This window comes from Vombatus ursinus, unplaced genomic scaffold, assembly GCF_900497805.2.
Source record: "Vombatus ursinus unplaced genomic scaffold, bare-nosed wombat genome assembly UNPS02014811.1, whole genome shotgun sequence".
Taxonomy (NCBI): domain Eukaryota; kingdom Metazoa; phylum Chordata; class Mammalia; order Diprotodontia; family Vombatidae; genus Vombatus; species Vombatus ursinus.
The window spans coordinates 17,245,598-17,263,787 of NW_020954589.1; the positions used below are offsets into that span (position 1 = coordinate 17,245,598).

Below are 18,190 nucleotides of genomic sequence, written 5' to 3' on the forward strand. Positions count from 1 at the left end.
TCTGCAGATGGTGACTACAGCCATGAAATCAAAAGACACTTGTTCCTTGGAAAGAAAATTATGGCAAATCTGGACACCCTACTAAAAAGCACAGACATCACCTTGCCAACAAACTTCTGTATAGTCAAAGCTATGGTTTTTCCAATAGCAATGTATGGTTGTGAGAGCTGGACTGTAAGGAAAACTGAGCATTGCAGAATCAATGCTTTTGAATTGTGGTGCTGGAGAAGACTTCTGAGAGTCCCTTGGACAGCAAGGAGATCAAATCAGTCAATATTAAAAGAAATTAATTAAATTAATTAGATTTCTCACCAGAAAGTCAAATACTGAAGCTGAAGCTTAAATACTTGACCACATAATGAGAAGATGGGACTCATCGGATAGGACCCTGATGTTGGGAAAGATTGAAGGCAGACAGCAGAGGATGAGATAGATAGATGGTGTCATGGATACAATGAACATTAACTTGGACAGACTTCAAGAGATAGGGGAGGATAGAAGGGCCTGGAGTGCTGTAATCCAAGGGGTCAAGAAGAGTTGAATGTGACTGAATGACTCAACAACCACAACAACAACAACAACAACAACAACAACAGGGACCTTTTGGATTCTACTCTTATCCTCTAATATACCAGCCTAATTGTTCAATTTGGGGTCACGAGGAAGCTTAACGAGAAGACTTCCAATTTAATCTCTCCATCTTTTCCTTTCTGATGACTCAAAAATAGGATGTACCTCATAAATCATGAGCTCTTGACAGTAAATATACATAGTTGTTACACAAAATGCCAGAATAGGCATGACAAGATTTTTAAAAGATGATTTGAATCTTGCTTGCTTAATCAACTACCTAACAGGTCAAACTTTATTAATCCCACATGTGTACTTGGTGAGTCAGGAAGCCTGGGTATCCATCCAGGTTTTGTCATTGACTAGCTATGCAACTTGGGGGCAAATGGTTGAACTTCAATGTTTTCATTTATCAAAGGAGAATGTTTTCTTGAAATGCTAATCGATAGTCAATAATGATAATGCTTAGGTTGTGCGATGAAGTTAAAATGAATCTATAGTGTAGATGCAGAAATATTTATAAAAGGGGAGAAAACAAATCAGTGTTATAGCAAAGGAAATAACAATTCTACTCTTCATTTAATTTTGCCCTCAAATGCCCACCTGACATCTCTCAGCAGAAGCAATCTTACATAAAGGCAGAAAAGGGGTAACTGTCTGCATGGTGTAATTTGAGAAGTATCTCCCTAATGTCAAATAATCCCCTCCCCACTTACTGTTATAGTACTTAAAATTCTGTCATTAGTTACACATTTATTTAGGTCTTAAAGGTTTTTCATTCACACAGAAATCAATTGATGTGTGAGGGGAAGAGACTAGTGGGCAGGCTTATCTATCAGATTCAGGCATTCCGGGGAGTCCTGGGCACATTTCCTGCTTTTGGTCACCTTCCTTTAGGTAATTCCCAACTTGATATATCAGGATTGAATCCACAGAAAGCAAGAGTGATTCAGAGAAGCTTGTGGCGTTTTATCTTTTAAAAACTGAAGGATAGGAGCTTCTTGATCTGTCACGAAAACAAGAACTTCACAATTCCAGTTTGTGAGTTGGGTGGAAAATATTTACAAGTCCTATAGACATAATGACTCCTTCCAGCCTTAGACAGCTTTGTGGTAAAAATGTAGTCAACAAGGCTGCTCTTAAAGCAGCCTTGTAGTTAAGTTTCTGAAGTTGTTAGCTCAAAGCAGCTCCTTGTTCATTTCCTAGTGGTGAGATTCCCTTAGCCTTAGTCATTCTTACCTTCAGTTTCCTTCCCTCCTAGACCAAGGGTTCTTAACTCTGTGTGTGTATGTGTGTGTGTGTGTGTGTGTGTGTGTGTGTGTGTGTGTGTGTGTATGTGTGTGATAACACAGATCACCTTTGGCAATCTGGTGAAGCCCATCAATTCCTTCTCAGAAAAATTTTTGTAAATGCATAAAACTATATACCTATATCTGAATGTATGTATAGGGTTACCAAGGAAAACTGATTAAACTGAAATAAAGAAGTATTTTTCCCCATCCAAGTTCATTGCTCTTGAGTATATCCATGAACTCCACATTAACAATCTATGCATTAAGCCAGGGGTGTCAAACATGCAGCCCAGGGGCAGCATGCCACTGGAAACACTCCCACAACATTTCTGAGTACAGTGAAACCAGATGAAAATGGAATTGGGAAATATTTAACAAAATAAATAAAAATGCAATAAAACATAATTTTATTATGTAGTTTTCTAAATCAATATTCACCTGCAGGGATCCTTTTACATGGTTCAATGTCCCCTTTTCTATTTGAGTTTGACATTACTGCACTAAAGAATACAAATCTTTAGCTTTAGGTAACCCCCTTAAACAGAAGATCCTATGGAAATTAGACCCAAAGAGAATAATTGGTTAATCAACAAGCCTTTATATGCCAGGCACTGTGCTGAATAAAAAAAAAAATGGAGTGTTTATATATTTCTTACAGGCCTGCTCTCTGACTTTTTTTCACCTAGGGTATATGGACAGCATGTATTTTTCTGATTGATTTTAAAGTTGATTTTAAGAATCACAGAATCTCAGAGTTGTCGAGGACCTCCTAGGCCATCTAGCCTAACCTACACCTGGACAATAATTCCCTCTTACCTGTACCTGACAAATGGTAACATAGCTTTTGCTTGAAGACCTACATGGAAGGGGAGTCTACCCACTAACTGCCAAAGCTGCCCATTCACTTTTGCATATCTCTAATTATTAGGAAGTTTTATAGGAAGACCGTCTAGGACATCATGGTTTCAAGTTGCTTTGGAGCCAAGAGCCTTTAAACTACATCTTCAAGTCATTCTCCAACTGATAAATGGTCAAAAGATATGAATAGGCAGTTTTCAGAAGAAGAAATCAAAGCTATCTATAGTTATATGAAAAAATGTTCTAAAGTATTATTGATTGGAGAAATGCAAATTAAAACAGTGCTGAAGTACCATTTCACACCCATCAGACTAGCTAGTATGACAGAAGAGTAAAATGATGTATGTTGAAGGGAATGTGGGAAAACTGGCCCACTAATGCACTGTTGGTAGAGTTGCAGACTAATCCAACCATTCTGGAGAGTAATTTGGAACTATGCTCAAAGGGTTATTAAACTATGCACACCCTTTGATCTAGTAATAGCCTAACTAGTTCTGTCTCCCAAAGAGATAAAAGAAAAAGGAAAATGACCTTTATGAATAAAAATACGGCAGCTCTTTTTGTGGTGGTGAAGAATTGGAAATTGAGGGGATGTCCATGAATTGGGGAATGGCTGAACAAGTTGTGGTACCTGATTGTGATAGTATACCATTCTGCTGTAAGAAATGATGAACAGGATGCTCTCAGAAAAACCTGGAAAGACTTACACGAACTAAGGCAAAGTGAAATGAGCAGAATCAGGAGAACATTGTACACAGTAACAGCATTATTGTAGGAAGATCAAGTGAATGACTTAGCTATTCTCAGCAATACAACAATCCAAGATAATTCTGAAGAGCTTATGATGAAAAATGCTATCCACCTCCAGAGAAAGAACTGATAGAGTATGAATGCAGATTGAAGCATACTTTTTAAAAACTTTATGTTTTTGTCTGTGTTTTCTTTTGCAACAAGGCTAATATGGAAATGTTTTGTATGACTAGACATGTATAATCTAATGTCAAATTGCTTGCCTTCTGAAGGAGGGCAAAGGGGAAGAAGGGAGGGAGAGAATTTGGTATTCAAAAAAATGCCCTTCTATCCACAAGGAGACCCACAGCTAGAACATTCTCTCACTATTGAACATGTTGGGATCTTGGGTCCTAATCAGAAGGTTCAACGGTTTCAACACATGACATTTCCAGTGTATGCATATAGTGACACCAGAGGTTTTACCCTATACTTGGTAAGGTTTGGGCAAGATCTGTATTTACCTATTAATTTCTATTTGGAGTCTCAGACGATGGAGAAGACATGGGATATTCATAATAAGTAAATCTAGCCACTGGAGGCCCTCAGCTATGGCTTCAGCTCAGAAGAGCTCAGAGACGAATAAGTGATGGCATGGTACTCTAGCGTGCTATCAGGACCCCCACCCAGGAGACAGTGTCCTGCTAAGAAATCTTGGTATTCAAGGAAAACACAAGAGAATGCACAGATGGAGAGGCATGGCACATTCAGGAGGTAAAAGACTGGACAATCTGCCATTCTGGCTGATGAAGCCAGATGATGACTCATAAGGAGAAAATTAGGACTGTGATTCAGATAAGAGGAATGCCATCTTTAGTGTCATAGAAATTCCCTGAGAACACTTCTGCCTGGACAGGAAGAAGAGCTGAATCTAGAAGATGCCCCTTTCTAGTTGTTAAAGTTAAAGTTATAGGAATGAAGGCTGCCTGTATAAAGCCAGACTCAATGGGGATTGGAGATAGTGATAGTCAGCCAGGGACATCCAAAATAAGGCCAATGGTTCTGAAAATTCTAAGGGAGCAGTTTGCAGACACGGCAGATTTTTTTTTTTCCCCAACTGAGGGAAGCATATAGAGGACTGTCTAGGATGCCATGTTTCCAAAATAGATTGGGCCCAAGAGGAAAGGTTTCAAAATGATAAGATTGAGGCTTGGGTTAAGGATTTCCTAAATGTATTAGGAAAAAGGGATGGCCAGGAATACAGCCACATCATGAAGGCTGAATGAACAGATTTTAATGGATGAAGCAGGCAAAGGATGGGGAGGAGTACAATGTTATTCCAGCATTTGTTTCTTGAGGGACAAGTAAGAAACTGGCATCATTCCTCATGGCAAATAGGGAGGTTATGCAGGAGAAGCTTTTATGACAGAACCTTAAGAACTTAATATTCGTTATGTTCAGTTCTAAGTTGACAACCAGTTACCAAACAATTGATGTCCAATAGTAGCTGCTTGTCATTATTAGTACTGTGGCCACAGGGGAAAATGTCCTCCTGACTCAGAGTAGATGAAGGTATGGTTTGCATTTTCCACAATGATCAAATCCCTATAGTACCTGAATCTGAAATGGTGATGGCTAGTGGTTTAGTCTGTCAGTAGATGTGAAAGAGACGTTCTGTTCATACCTACTTGACTTTACAGTGATAAAGGCATCACAGGAAGCAACCCTATTTATTTTTTCAAAGTGTTTCATTAGTTTTTTTTTTTTAAATCACTGTCATTTTTCAGCAAAAAAAAACCTTTCTTTTGTGACAAAGAAATATAGTTAAGCAAAATAAACTAACATATTAATCACTTCTGATAATGTATTCTTTATTCTGCACCTCTAGGAACTACTCCTTTACCAGTGGAATAGGGCCTATGAAATTAATGATGGACAATGAATTGATTTAAGTTCTTCTAGTGATGCTTTCTTTAAGATTACTATAGTCAGTAATAGAATCATAGATTTGGAATTAAAGGGGACCTTAGAAGACATTGAATCCAACTATACTTTATCATTTCATATGATCTTCTGGTAATTCTTTATATTCATCTTAAGGCTTAAAGACAATCCATTGTACTAATATATGATAATTTGTTTTTACCATTCTACCAATCAACAGATATCCATTTTGCTTTCATTTTCTTGCAACCACAGAAAATGCTGTTATAAATGTTTTGGTATATATATATATATACATATACACACACACACACACACACACACACACACACACACACACACACACACACACATATATATATATATATATATATATATATATATATAGGACCTTTCCTTCTGTCTTTGACCTCTGCAGGGTAAATGCCTAGTAGTGGTATCATTTAGGATATGAACAGTTTAGTCACTTTACTAGTATAGCTCTAAACTATTTTCCAGAATGGTGAGACCGATTCATAAAAAGCTATTCTATTTACAACAGCTTTGTTTACTCTAAAAGCCCAGCGAGCAGCCTTAACAACAATTTGAGGGAGAAATGGGATGGGTAAATAAGGATGCAGGATCAGAGAAGAAGGGCAAAAAAACCCCACTTGGCCACGGCCAAAGCGACTGCAGATGTGACGAATGAAGAACAGATTTTTCGGGGGTGACCAGGATACTTGCCAAATGTGCTTCCTGTCTCTGGTCTCCTGAAATACTGGAATGAGCTTGTGCCATAGGGGTCCAAGAGTTAATAGGATATATTCAACTCCATATACTACCTAGGCTGAAGTTCTCAGATAGAGAACTGCCTTAGAGTTTTCCAAGTTGCCACATAAAGTATGTTAAAAGACAGCTTTTAATTGATAGGTTACTTAGAATTGAATTGGGCTGGGCTTACAGCACAGTAGGGTTGGCAGGCATGCTAGGGAGTGGAAGGAAGGGAAAATCTGAAGTCAAACACCACATAAACTTTAGGAGACCCACCCAATGGTGCCACCACATCTAAATAAGTCAAATGTACTCCTACCTACCAATGCCAGAAATCATGCATTCTACCCAGCTCCCAATATGTATGGTACACAGAGCACAAACCTTGCAGCTGAACTAGAATTAAGGGCACAATTTTAAATACAGGTCATTTAAATTTTTTTTTTTTCTGCTAGTAACTGCATCTGATTCACTCTCCTATTGCTGCTCAGTCTTGGTCTTTGGCTTATACAGGTTTTAAGACTAAATATCTCAATCAAGTGGGAGGACTTGGGCTTCTTGGGAGCTGGCTATGGGTGGTTTTTCCCATTTCCAGAAGTAACATGAGATGCTTTTTAAACAACCCTGAAGATCATCTGCAGAAAACCCACAGTTACTCAGTCCAACTTCCTTTGGAGTTTTTAACATGGGGTTTGCTCATAGTTAGTACTAAATGCTTGTTCAGAAACTCATGAACAAATATAGGCAGCAGTCTTTGGGATATAGTCTGGGTCACATGGGTGCTTCTGTTGCTTTGGAGTTAACACAGGAATTTGGGGTTCAGTAACATTTCTAAGAAATTAGAAATAATAGGTCTTGCTACCAGACTAGATCAGATTGGTTTATTCTTTCCCATTGGTTTCATTCCACCAATCTGACAAAACTGATAAAGTTTTGGAGTCAAATTTCATCTTCAATCTTCGCACTAATTTATGGAACATTGCACAACAAAGGAACTGGTACTGTGGGTCTTTGTTTGAGGGTTAAATGGAAGGGCCTACTGAGTGGAAAAACCAGCTACACCAAAGAAGTAATAGTTTCGAAGGAACCCAGAAGAGGGAGACATAAAGAATCCTATATTTCCAAGATATTTGCTTTCCAGGGTTTTGTTGTTACTTGTTGTTGTTTGTCCTTCATTTTCAAAGAGGACCATGACACTGGGAAGGTGATGTCATGACTTGTAAGTGAATTGGATTTGAGAGAGGCAGGGCTGTGCAAAGTTACCAGACTCTCTCTCTCCTCCTGAGCCATCTGGGTCCAGTGGCAAGATATAGATCAGGATGACTAGACATGGTCCTGGATGCAGTGGGAGGCCATGACCTTTTTAAGCTAAGGTCTTTCCCAGGTCTCAGTTTGTGTGAAACAACACCCATTCAGTGATTAAGGCTAGGTAAGAAATGAGGCATAGAATGGCCTCTTTTATCTAGTCAAAAAAAAAAAATCCACCTGGGAAGGGAAGACCCTCAGCGTTTCTGGCCAAAATAGAAACAATTGCTATTTATACTCACTCTGAGACATCAGAGCCCAAACAGTGATCAAACAAAAGGCTTGGGTTAGGTGCTAACAGTTTCAGCTATTAACCTGGATTCCCTCCAGTAATCCAGTCTTGATATTGTTCCATGCCTCAGGCAACAGAATCTACAATTCTCTAAAAAGCTATGCAACTTTTCTCTCTTGGTCCAAATTCAAAGCTCAAATTCAGTCTCAAATTTACTTGTTATACTTTTGAGGAAATTAAGACTTAAGATTAAAACTGTAGTTTTATGGAGAAAAATTTTCCTTTTAAATATGGTTCATTTAGAGCCTGGATGGAACATATAATTAGTGTTATTTTAATATATATCTAATAAATTTCTTTCTTTTGAAAGAGATCTTTATTATAGAGGGTTGTCTTATACTCAGAGGTGAATCCATGTTTTAGAAGATGTAATAGATATAGACTATATATAGATACAGATAATAGATGTAGACTATAGATAATAGATATAAACTATAAATAGATATAGATAATAGATATAGTGTTGAACAGATATAAATAAAAGTTTTTACACAAGCAAAACCAATGCAGATAAGATTGGAAGAGAAACAGTTAACTGGATAAAGTCTTTATAGGGAGTAAAGGTCTCATTTCTAAGATATATAAGGAACTGATTCAGATTTATAAGAATAAGAGCCATTCCCCAACTGATAAATGATCAAAAGGCAAGAATAGGGAGTTCTCAAGGGACAAAACCCAAGCTGTATGAAAAAAAAATGCTTCAAATCACTAACAATTAGAGAGATAAAAATTAAAGCAACTTTGAGGTTTCACCTCATATCCATCAGGTTGACAAATATGACAAAAAAAGAAAATGACAAATGTTGGAGGTGTCATGGGAAAATGGATACATTAATGCATTGTTTGTGGATCTGTGAGTTGGTCTAATCATTTTGGAAAGCAATTTGGAACTATGCCCCCAAAGTTCCTAAGCTATGGATACCCCTTGACCAAGAGAAACCATTAGGATAATTATACCCTGAAGAAATTAAAGAAAAAAGAAATATTTATATTTATAGCAGCTCTTTTTGTGGTGGTAAAGAATTAGAAACTTAGGGGAGTACACATCAATTGGATAACAGCTGGATAAATTATGGAATACTATTGTACTGTAAGAAGTTATAAAAGGGATGATCTCAGAAAAACCTGGGAAGATTTGTATAAACAGATGAACAATGAAATAAGCAGAACCAGAAAAACAATTTATACAATAGTAAACAACTTTGAAAGACTTAAGAAGTCTGATGAACTATTTCTAGAGGACCCATGATGAAGGATGCTCCCCACTTCTGGCAGAGAAGTGATGGACTCAATATGAAGAATAAGACATGCATTTTTGGATAAGGTCAATGTGTGAATTGGTTTTGCTTGACTATATATATTTGTTACAAGAGTTTTGTTTTTCTTTCTTTGTTCTTCAGCAGGAACTAGAGATTGTAGGATAAGAAAATGAATGCTCGTTAATGGAAATTTTATTTATTTATTTATTTATTTGATTTTTAAGGAGGAGGCATGAAGCAATCCATTAGCTAGAACAATTGAAGCAAAGACAAGAAGGTGGGAATGACAAAGATGTGTGTAAAGGATTCTGAAGAGACTGCCCTAGCTGGATCTATTAGGACCCTTTCGATGACCTAGAACTTATTCTAATTTTGTCTGTCCTGTTTATATTTTTCTATTCCTGTCCATGCTTTTCATCTCTTTCTGAGACCTGTTACGTGGCGATTTTTGCCTACTAACTCTTAACAAGTCATCCAAATCAATAAATGAGTCATCTAAATCAATATACTTTCACCTAGACATTAGGAGAATAGCAACTGTTTTATTATGCTGTTCAGAATCTCAAGGTACAATCAGCCAATAAGCATTTATTAAGCTAATCACTAGTATAAACTATATGCAGGTAGGCAAATTGCAGATAAAGCCTCCAGTCCAGGCAGGCTTTGGTAACCAAGGGGAGTAGTTGATAGGGGTGTGGGAGAACTGAGGAACAAAGTCAAGTTGCTGGTAAGTAACTTCATACAGGTCACAGAAGTAGAGATTTAAAACTGGAAGGGACCTTAGGGATGTTCTGGTTCAATTTCCCCATTTTAAAAATCAGGATATTGAGGCCCATAAAGTTACGTCTTATACAGGGAGCGTGAGAGTTTTCAGTGAGGAACACCCTAACCTCAGGAAGCATGTAGTATCAGACAAGCTGACATCTTAGCTAGATATTTGTCAATGATCAATGAAGATAAAGATGAAACCCTTTTAAACTAAAATAACAACATATATAATAGATCCAAGAAAATTGAGAAGCCAAAGTGAATCAGGTAAGTTTTCAACAAGTCTTGCCACCTTGGCTTTTTCAATTTTCTATAGGGGATGGGAAAATTTGTGAGAGAACTTTAATGATAAGCCATTCCTAAAGCACCAGGGAAGCAGACTAAAGTTGTTAACAATGGCCCTCTCTAACTACTAGTCCTTTCCACTCATGTTTCTGAATGGTGAGGTAAGGCCACATGTGCCACAAAATGACAGCCTATAGCAATGAAGTCATTGCTATAGGCTTTTGAGTTGAGATTGGAAAGTTGGAGGGAAATTCAGAGATGAGAGAAACTGAATTTGTAGTCTATGTGTATAGAGATAAGTACCAGGTTTCCTGGGTATTTAAAAGAGTCTTCTAGCGAAATAGGCCTCACAAATTCTATCTGCTGCTGCCGCAACCTCCCCCATTAAACGATCTCATCGGCATTTTTAGGGTTTCTGTTGGGGGAAAAAAAGTGGTCATAGTGGAAATGTTTAATCCGTGTCTCTTCCATCTCCAACAGCTATATAAATATATACATAGAGTGTATCAACCTCACAAGTAAATAGATGGGAGAGGCATGGCTAGATAATACTTTACCTGACACTTAAGGGTTTTTATGAACTTCAAGCTCAATGTGAGTCAACAATGTGAGATAGAGACAGAGAAAGCTGATGCAATCTTAGACTGATCAACAGAAGCATGGTACATAGGACCAGAGAAGAGACAGTTTCTATACTCTGGCTTGGTCAGACTACATCTGTAGTGCTGTGCTTCCTCAATTCTGGGCACTACATTTTAGGAAAAAACATTGATAAATAGGCAAGCTGTCCAGGGTAGGGCAACTGGGATAATAGGATTGGCTGAAGGAAATGGGTGTGGTTAGCTTGGAGAAGGCATGACTTAGTGGTAATATAGTAGTGGTCTTCAAGTATTTGAAGGGATGTCATGGAAAAAGGAATAGATTTGTTATGCTTACCTCCAGAGGCCAAAACTGGAAGAAATGGGGAAGTTGTTGAGAGGAAAGTTTAGGCTTGATATAAGGGAAAACTTCCTAACAATTAGAGTTAACCAAAAGTGGAATGAGTTGCCTCAGGAAGTAATGGGTTTCCCCTCATTCAGGGTCTTCAAGCAAAGACAAGAGGGTCACTTGTTGGGTATATTATAGATAGGATTCTTTTTCAGGAATGGATTGGGCCAGATTTCCATTGAGGTCCCTTCTCACTCTGAAATTCTATGATTCCATGGGCTTTGACTTAGTACAGTTAGAAAATGAGCACAGACTTCTTGGGTAATCAGGGAGGAAACAGGGGATTTCTAAAATGGACAAAAAAGGGCTCTATATCTTCTTTTTGTGCCCAATAATTACTAAATTATATATAGTTTGTACTTTAAAAAATCTTCACATCATTAGAAAGATAACTTTCATTGACCTCAAGATAACTGGCCTGAGAGTGAGCTGCTATCATCAACTAACTACAATGCAAAATGATCAAGGCCCCCAGTTTACAGAAGTGAGGATTAGCAACTATATCCACATAATTATACCAGATTATCTACCTTATACAATTTCCAATTTAAAGCAAATAATGTTATTTTTTAGTAGAATCCATATTTTTCCTTCTCCTTTCTCATATGCCTCTCATACATTTAGGTTTTCATGACCTGAAATCTCCAAATCTATTGAATTACAGTATCTTGGAGCTGGAAAGGATTTCAGATGGCACTTGGTCCAGTCTTTAGGAAAACAAGAATCCCTTCTACCACATCCCCATTGATTGAAGACTTTGGGTGAGGCCTTCTGTTCCAATTTTGGACAGCTCTAATTGTTAGCAAGTTCTCCCTTTCATCAAGCCTAGATTTTCCTCTTGGGAATTTCTGCCCATTGCTTATAGTTTTGTCCTCTTGAGCTAAGCATAACAATTCTCTTCCTTCTTCAATGTGATGTTCCTTCAAACTCTCCAAAGCAGTATCAATCTTCTATTTTCCAAACTAACTTAAATATCACAAGGTCTACATGACATGGACTCCAGGCCCTTCCCCATCCTGCCTGCCTTCCTGTTCTTCCTAAAATGCAGTGCTCAGAACTGTGCACGGTATCTCAGATGTGTTCTAACTAGTATGGACTATAGCAAAGCTGTCACTTTGCTAGTCTGGCATGGCATGCCTCTGTTGATTCAGTCTAAAATTGCATGTGCTGTTTTGACTTTTGACTGCTATATGACTCCAATGACTCATTTTAAGCCTGCAGTCTACTCAGATCCCCAGGTCTTTTTCAGACAAACTGCTGCCTAACCACAACTCATCCTATATATATGAAATTGCTTTTTTTTTTTAACCTAAAGGTAAGCCTTTATGTTTGTCCTTACTAAATGTTTTCTTATTCAATTTGGCCCAGTATTGCAGGTTTTCATGATCTTTATGAATTCTGACATGAAATGTTTTAGCTATCCCTTCCATGTTTGTGTCATTTGTAAAGTCTGATAAGTTCACTCTATGTATATATTTATATAGCTGTTGGAGATGGAAGAGACACGGATTAAACATTTCCACTATGACCACTTTTTTCCCCCAACAGAAACCCTAAAAATGCCGATGAGATCGTTTAATGGAAGACTGATGCATTGGTGGAAGAACACCATAAAACCATAGTAGTGTAACTGACCTGCATTTGAAATAAGAGCAGAGGTATGTAGAGTGTGCCAGGTGTGCTGACACACCCAGGAGGAACATTGCTCCTCTGGAAGGAAATTTTCCCTGAGGCAGAGGGAGAGGGCCCATAGGAATGTTCCCCAGGGTGTGTCTACCCACCTAAACTTTGTTCTATGCCTGACTATGAGTCAGAGGGCCCAGTCTCAAAATCCCACTCTACTACTTATCATCTAACCTTTTTTTGCACCTCATTTTTCTCATTTGTAAAACAAGAGACTGGGCTAGATTATCTCCTACATTATTTCCAACTCTAAATCCTGTTATACTTATCTCTTCTTATCTACTTGTAACATGTGGTTACTCTTAAGTTTTTGCCTATGGGACAGATTTGTAAATTTGGGCTGTACTTGTAGTAATTCTGCCCTTGGAAGTGCAGCTATAAAATGACTCCTGCCTATACTCTCCAGGTTACAGAGCAAACTTTACTAACAATGGGCTAGGGTTTGAGTTCCCAGTCCTGTGCTGGGAAAGGGTCATTCTCCTTTCTTCATGGCTCCTACGGGGCTCTCATACTGCAAACAAAGGGACACCAGGCAACATAAAAACAGAGTCAACCACAGGTATTTATGAGAAATAACATTAAATCTGGCAAATGCATTCTGTAACAGAATTTTTAAAAAATATACACAATTAAGCAGAAACGGACCCTATTCCTCCCAGCTATATTTGACTTGGTCTAAAGCCTCAGGTAACCTAAATTCTCATTTTTTATTTATCAAATCCTAGTTAACTATTAGATGCTTCCTTGCTTTAGTAGAAGCAGTTTTCTCTGCCACCAGTTTGGGAATTGTCTATTTATTTTTTTTGCATTTACTAATTAGCTATGAGTTGCCTTGGGTGGTAATTTGTTCTCTCCATATGAGAGTGCACAAGCTAAAGGTTTCTCTGGCTAGCCTTCCTCTTGTTTCCAAAAGCCTTTGAACTTGTAATTATGATGAGTCATGGTGCTCACAGTTTGGCAGAAAACTGATTCATTTAAAGCAAATTATCAGTTTTCATCCTGTTACTAAAACCTGTGATTGACCATTATAAAAAAAGAAAAAAAGAAAAAGGAATAATTTTACTAAAAGAGCAGGATGTGTGGAAGGAGCATGGGATGCACTATTCTTTCTAGACACATGGACAAAAGTCAAATCCAGCCTGATTAGAGCCAAGTAAAAAATAAAATAAATAAGTAGAGAAATGGCACTGGAAGGCCAATGATCAGGAAGATTCATTTCAGAAGCAGATGTAAAATGGATATTTTTCAGCCCAAAGCATAAGAATCCTATGTTGCTACAATTTCTAGTCCTTTTCTTCTCTCACTTGGATCAAGTGGAATGCAGGTGGTGGGAGGAAAAAAGAAAAAAGAAATCTGTCCATTGAACCTAGATCTTTGTTTATGAATCCAGGTATTCTAATGACAGTTGCTTACAAGTTACACAGAGATACTTACCTAGACAGCTGGATAGACAGAGGGCATGAAAGGGAACCTTCAGAAGGTCCTTTCATATTCAGGGAATGTCTCTAATCCCTCTATTCAGTGGCTCCCTCCAGTGGGCACTGCTAGAGTTAATGATATTCAAGGAAAAGCTTAAAATCACAGTCATCTCTTTGTCAGTTTAAAATGTCAATAAACAAAGGAAAATATGAAAAGACAGATGCCAATAACAACCATAACCTGGCAAGAAACAATACCAAAATAATAGAAAAATGGTCTAGGAAGGGACTGGAGGGCCACATTATCCAAGTCTGTGTTACAAGAAACGAGTATTTGAACCCTCTAATCCGTTCCCTTTAAATAGTTGCCCATTCTGAACTTTCACTGAAAATCCCATATATAACAACCTAATGTTGACGGAATAGTCCAAATTCTTTCCTAATCACTTTTAACTAAAGTTCCTTTTATTTTAATTAGAAACCTTTTGATTGGATTTTCTGTCCTCCCACAGTAACCATATTTAATGAGTATCTATTTCCCCATCTCTTTCAAGGCCCTAAAATCAGTCAACAAGCTCCCACTAGTTCCTCATGTGGTTTCAGGTACTTGGAAGGATATATAGGTATTAAGATATGTATCAAAGAATAAAGTAGTGAAGGGTAGTAGGCAGGGAGCTGGCCTCAGAAGCAGGAAGACCTGTATTCAAGTACTTTGTGTGATCATGGGCAAATCACTTAAGTGCTCAGTCTTATTCTTGTAGACAACATGAGCTTATTGGTAGAGGAAGTATCTCACCAGGAGCTCCTTATACCTATGAAATCACAGTTTGGGTTAAAAACAACAACAACAATAACAAACACACACTTATCTAAGACATGGTTCCTGCTTTCCACAGACTTATTATCTAACAGGAGAAACAAAACAGAAAACAAGAGTGAGTAAAAATGATTAAGCGTGTGGTACAGACTGTTAGGTCCTAACGGATTTTAGAGAAGGGAGCAATCAATGATAGGTTTCCAGTCATGGAAAAGGGAGGGTTTGCAGGAGGAGATAGGGCATTCTAGGCCACATAAACAACATGAATCTTGTCTGTTCTAAGGACGGTGAGGAAACTAGTTTGACTATGAGCTGAGGGCATCCATATATATGAGGATAAGTGTTGTTGTTTGTCTTTCATTTAAAAAAAAAAATTATATATTTATTTATTTATTGGTGAGGCAATTGAGGTTAAGTGACTTGCCCAAAGTCACACAGTTAGTGAGTGTTATGTGTAGGAGGCCAGATTTGAACTCAGGTCCTCCTGACTCCAGGGTTGGTGCTGTATCCACTGTACCATCTAGCTACCCCTTTGTCCTTCATTTTTGAAGAGGACCAATGACATCAAAAAGTGATGACTTGTGTGTGGATTGGATCTAAGTAAGGCAGAGTTGCACTAAGTTTTCAGCCTCATTCTCTCTTATAGTCATCAAAGTTGAATAGCAAGACAAAAGTCAGGACAACCAAAAATTGCATGGGTTGCAATGGGTGGCCTTGCACCTGCTTTGGCTGCCTAGGTAGCCTTTGGAACAAACTGTTGGGGTAGACACAGCACCACCCTTCCAATTCATTGATGGGTTTGAAACACCTTGGTTCAAATCCAAACCTATGTAATATGTTAAAAATCCCAAGAAAGTATAGATACTTTTGGAGTCTGACTTCCTTCCATGACATTCGGCTATTCTATTTTATGACTGGAAATTATGGACACTTTGTTGAAGAATAAATCAAGAAAAGGAAACCAAGTTGCCAAAGTCCTCTTTTTCCTTTGCCAGGCTAAGAGAACTAGGCATTAACAGGATAAGGATTGCCAGGCCAGATGCAACTTTATTAAGCATGAGGTCACTTCTAGCTCTACATCTGTGATCCTTTGCTTTCCCTGTATTCTATCAATTCTATAAATTTCTAGGATTCATTGGTCTAGAAATTAGCTTACGTGGACGGATGGGCTTGGTAGTCCTCAGAGTTTAGTGACAGGACAGAGTCAGGGCAGAAAGCAATTCTTAGGGGGTATGGAGGGTACAATAGCAAGGTGGATGGTAAGGCCCAGCAGTCCTTAGGGACAGGGTCAGTCCTGGTGGTACTCTATCTTACCAGGGCTGTAATTGTTGGCTTTCTGCTTACTGATATAGTACAAGCAGCCAAGTCTCAGCTCCAGTTCTCAGGCTAGTGGGGCCCAGGCTTATTACTACTGGGAAGGGGAAATTTTGATGGGATCTGGGCAGGGAGTGAGCTAGGTTAGTCTTTCCTGTGTTTGGGCACCTAGTGGGATCTGAGCAGTTAGACTGGGACATTGGGAAGGGGCTTCTAGTTAGTCTGGGCAGTTTCACCTTAGAGTTGCACAAAATTTCAGCAGCAAACAAGACAAATTAGAGGTCTTAATGCAAGAAGGCGAATTTGAGCACATAGTTGGCTCTGATATTTGGTGGGATGAACCCCCTGACTACAATATGACCCCTATATAAGGACAAAATAGGGGAACATATCACTGCATCTTATGAAGCTTTGAGGAAATTCAGGGAAAGCATGGAGAAAAGGATTTGGGTGAAGATGAATAGGAGAAACATAAGTGATATTGTCATTTGAGCAAACCACAGACCTCCTGGACAGAAAAGGGAACTAGATGAAGAATTTGGGAAACAAATCACAAGCCTGGATAAAGACAAGGTATAGTAATGATGAGAGACTTTAATTATCCAGGCATCTGCAGGAATACTCCTCTGCCAAAAGCAGAGCAACTAATAACTTCCTTATTTTCCATAATGATAATTTCATGCTTCAAAAGATAGAAGAACCAACATTGGAGAAATTCTCTTCTAGATCTGATCCTTACTAACAGTGAGCAACTAGTTTCTGGGAGAAATGATGGGAACTTTGAGAGGAAATTACCACTTCATCTTAGAATTTGTCATAGAGCACGTAAAGAAAGCTAGGCACCATATGACTTGCATGCTAGACTTTGAGAAAACATATTTCAAAGTGTTTAGAGGGAGATTAGGAGGAATGGAATAAAATTCTAATGTCAGTCCAGAAAAGATAAAAATTCTCAAGAATGAAATCCTTAAGACACCAAGGAAAAAATTATGATGAAGAAGAAACAAAGAAGAGTTATCTGAACAAACTGATGTGGATACATAAAGAACTTATCAAACAACTTTGATTTTTAAAAGATATGTGTAGAAGATGGCAGCAAGTACAAGAACACATATTTATCGAAACACAAAGTTAGATAGAACCTTAGAGGTTATCTAGTACAACAGATAACTGAACAAGAATCCCTACTATAATATTCCCAACAAATGGTCTTACAGCTTTTTCTTGAAGACCTTTAGTGAGGGAGGATCTAATACTTCTGAAGGTAGCACATTCCACTTTTGGATAGTTCTAATTATTAGAAATTTTTCCTTACATGGACCCTAAATTAGTCCCTATTCAACTTCTAACCTTTGCTCTGAGTTATTTCCTCTGAGGCATGGTAGGATAGTGTAAGACTAGCATAAAAAAGGAAAGATCAAAGAAGGGACAGGACCATTGCTCAGACAGGATGGGGTCATGATAACTGACACACAGAGAAGGCCTGAGATGCTTAATTATTATTTAGTTTCTGTTGTCTACACAAAAGAGAATGATCTCAGGACTGAAAAAGATAAAATAACAATGGCCAATAGAGAGTTAATATGTAAAACAAATGTTGAGCTAATAAGAGAGTACCTAGTTACCTCTGATACAAGTCACTTGGACTAGATGAACTAAATCCTTGTGTATGGAAGCTTTGGTGGATGTGATTTCTGAAGTACTGTCATTGATATTTAGGAGATTGTGTAGAACAGGAGAGGCACCAGAGGGCTGGAAAAGGGTAAATGTCATGATTTCAGAGGTAAGAAAATAGAATCTGAAAACTGTAGGCCAGTGAGATGGACTTTGATTCCTGGCAAGATTCTAGAATGTATTATGTAGTAGTAGGAATATCTATCTATCTATCTATCTATCTATCTATCTATCTATCTATCTAT

The 18,190-nt window shown here is 38.0% G+C and overlaps 1 protein-coding gene across 2 annotated transcripts in view; it reads right to left on the reverse strand.

Annotated features, from left to right (window-relative positions):
* Positions 1-18,190, reverse strand: part of LOC114053477 (kinesin-like protein KIF6) — a 451,087-nt gene that overhangs the window by 139,357 nt on the left and 293,540 nt on the right. The window lies entirely within an intron of this gene.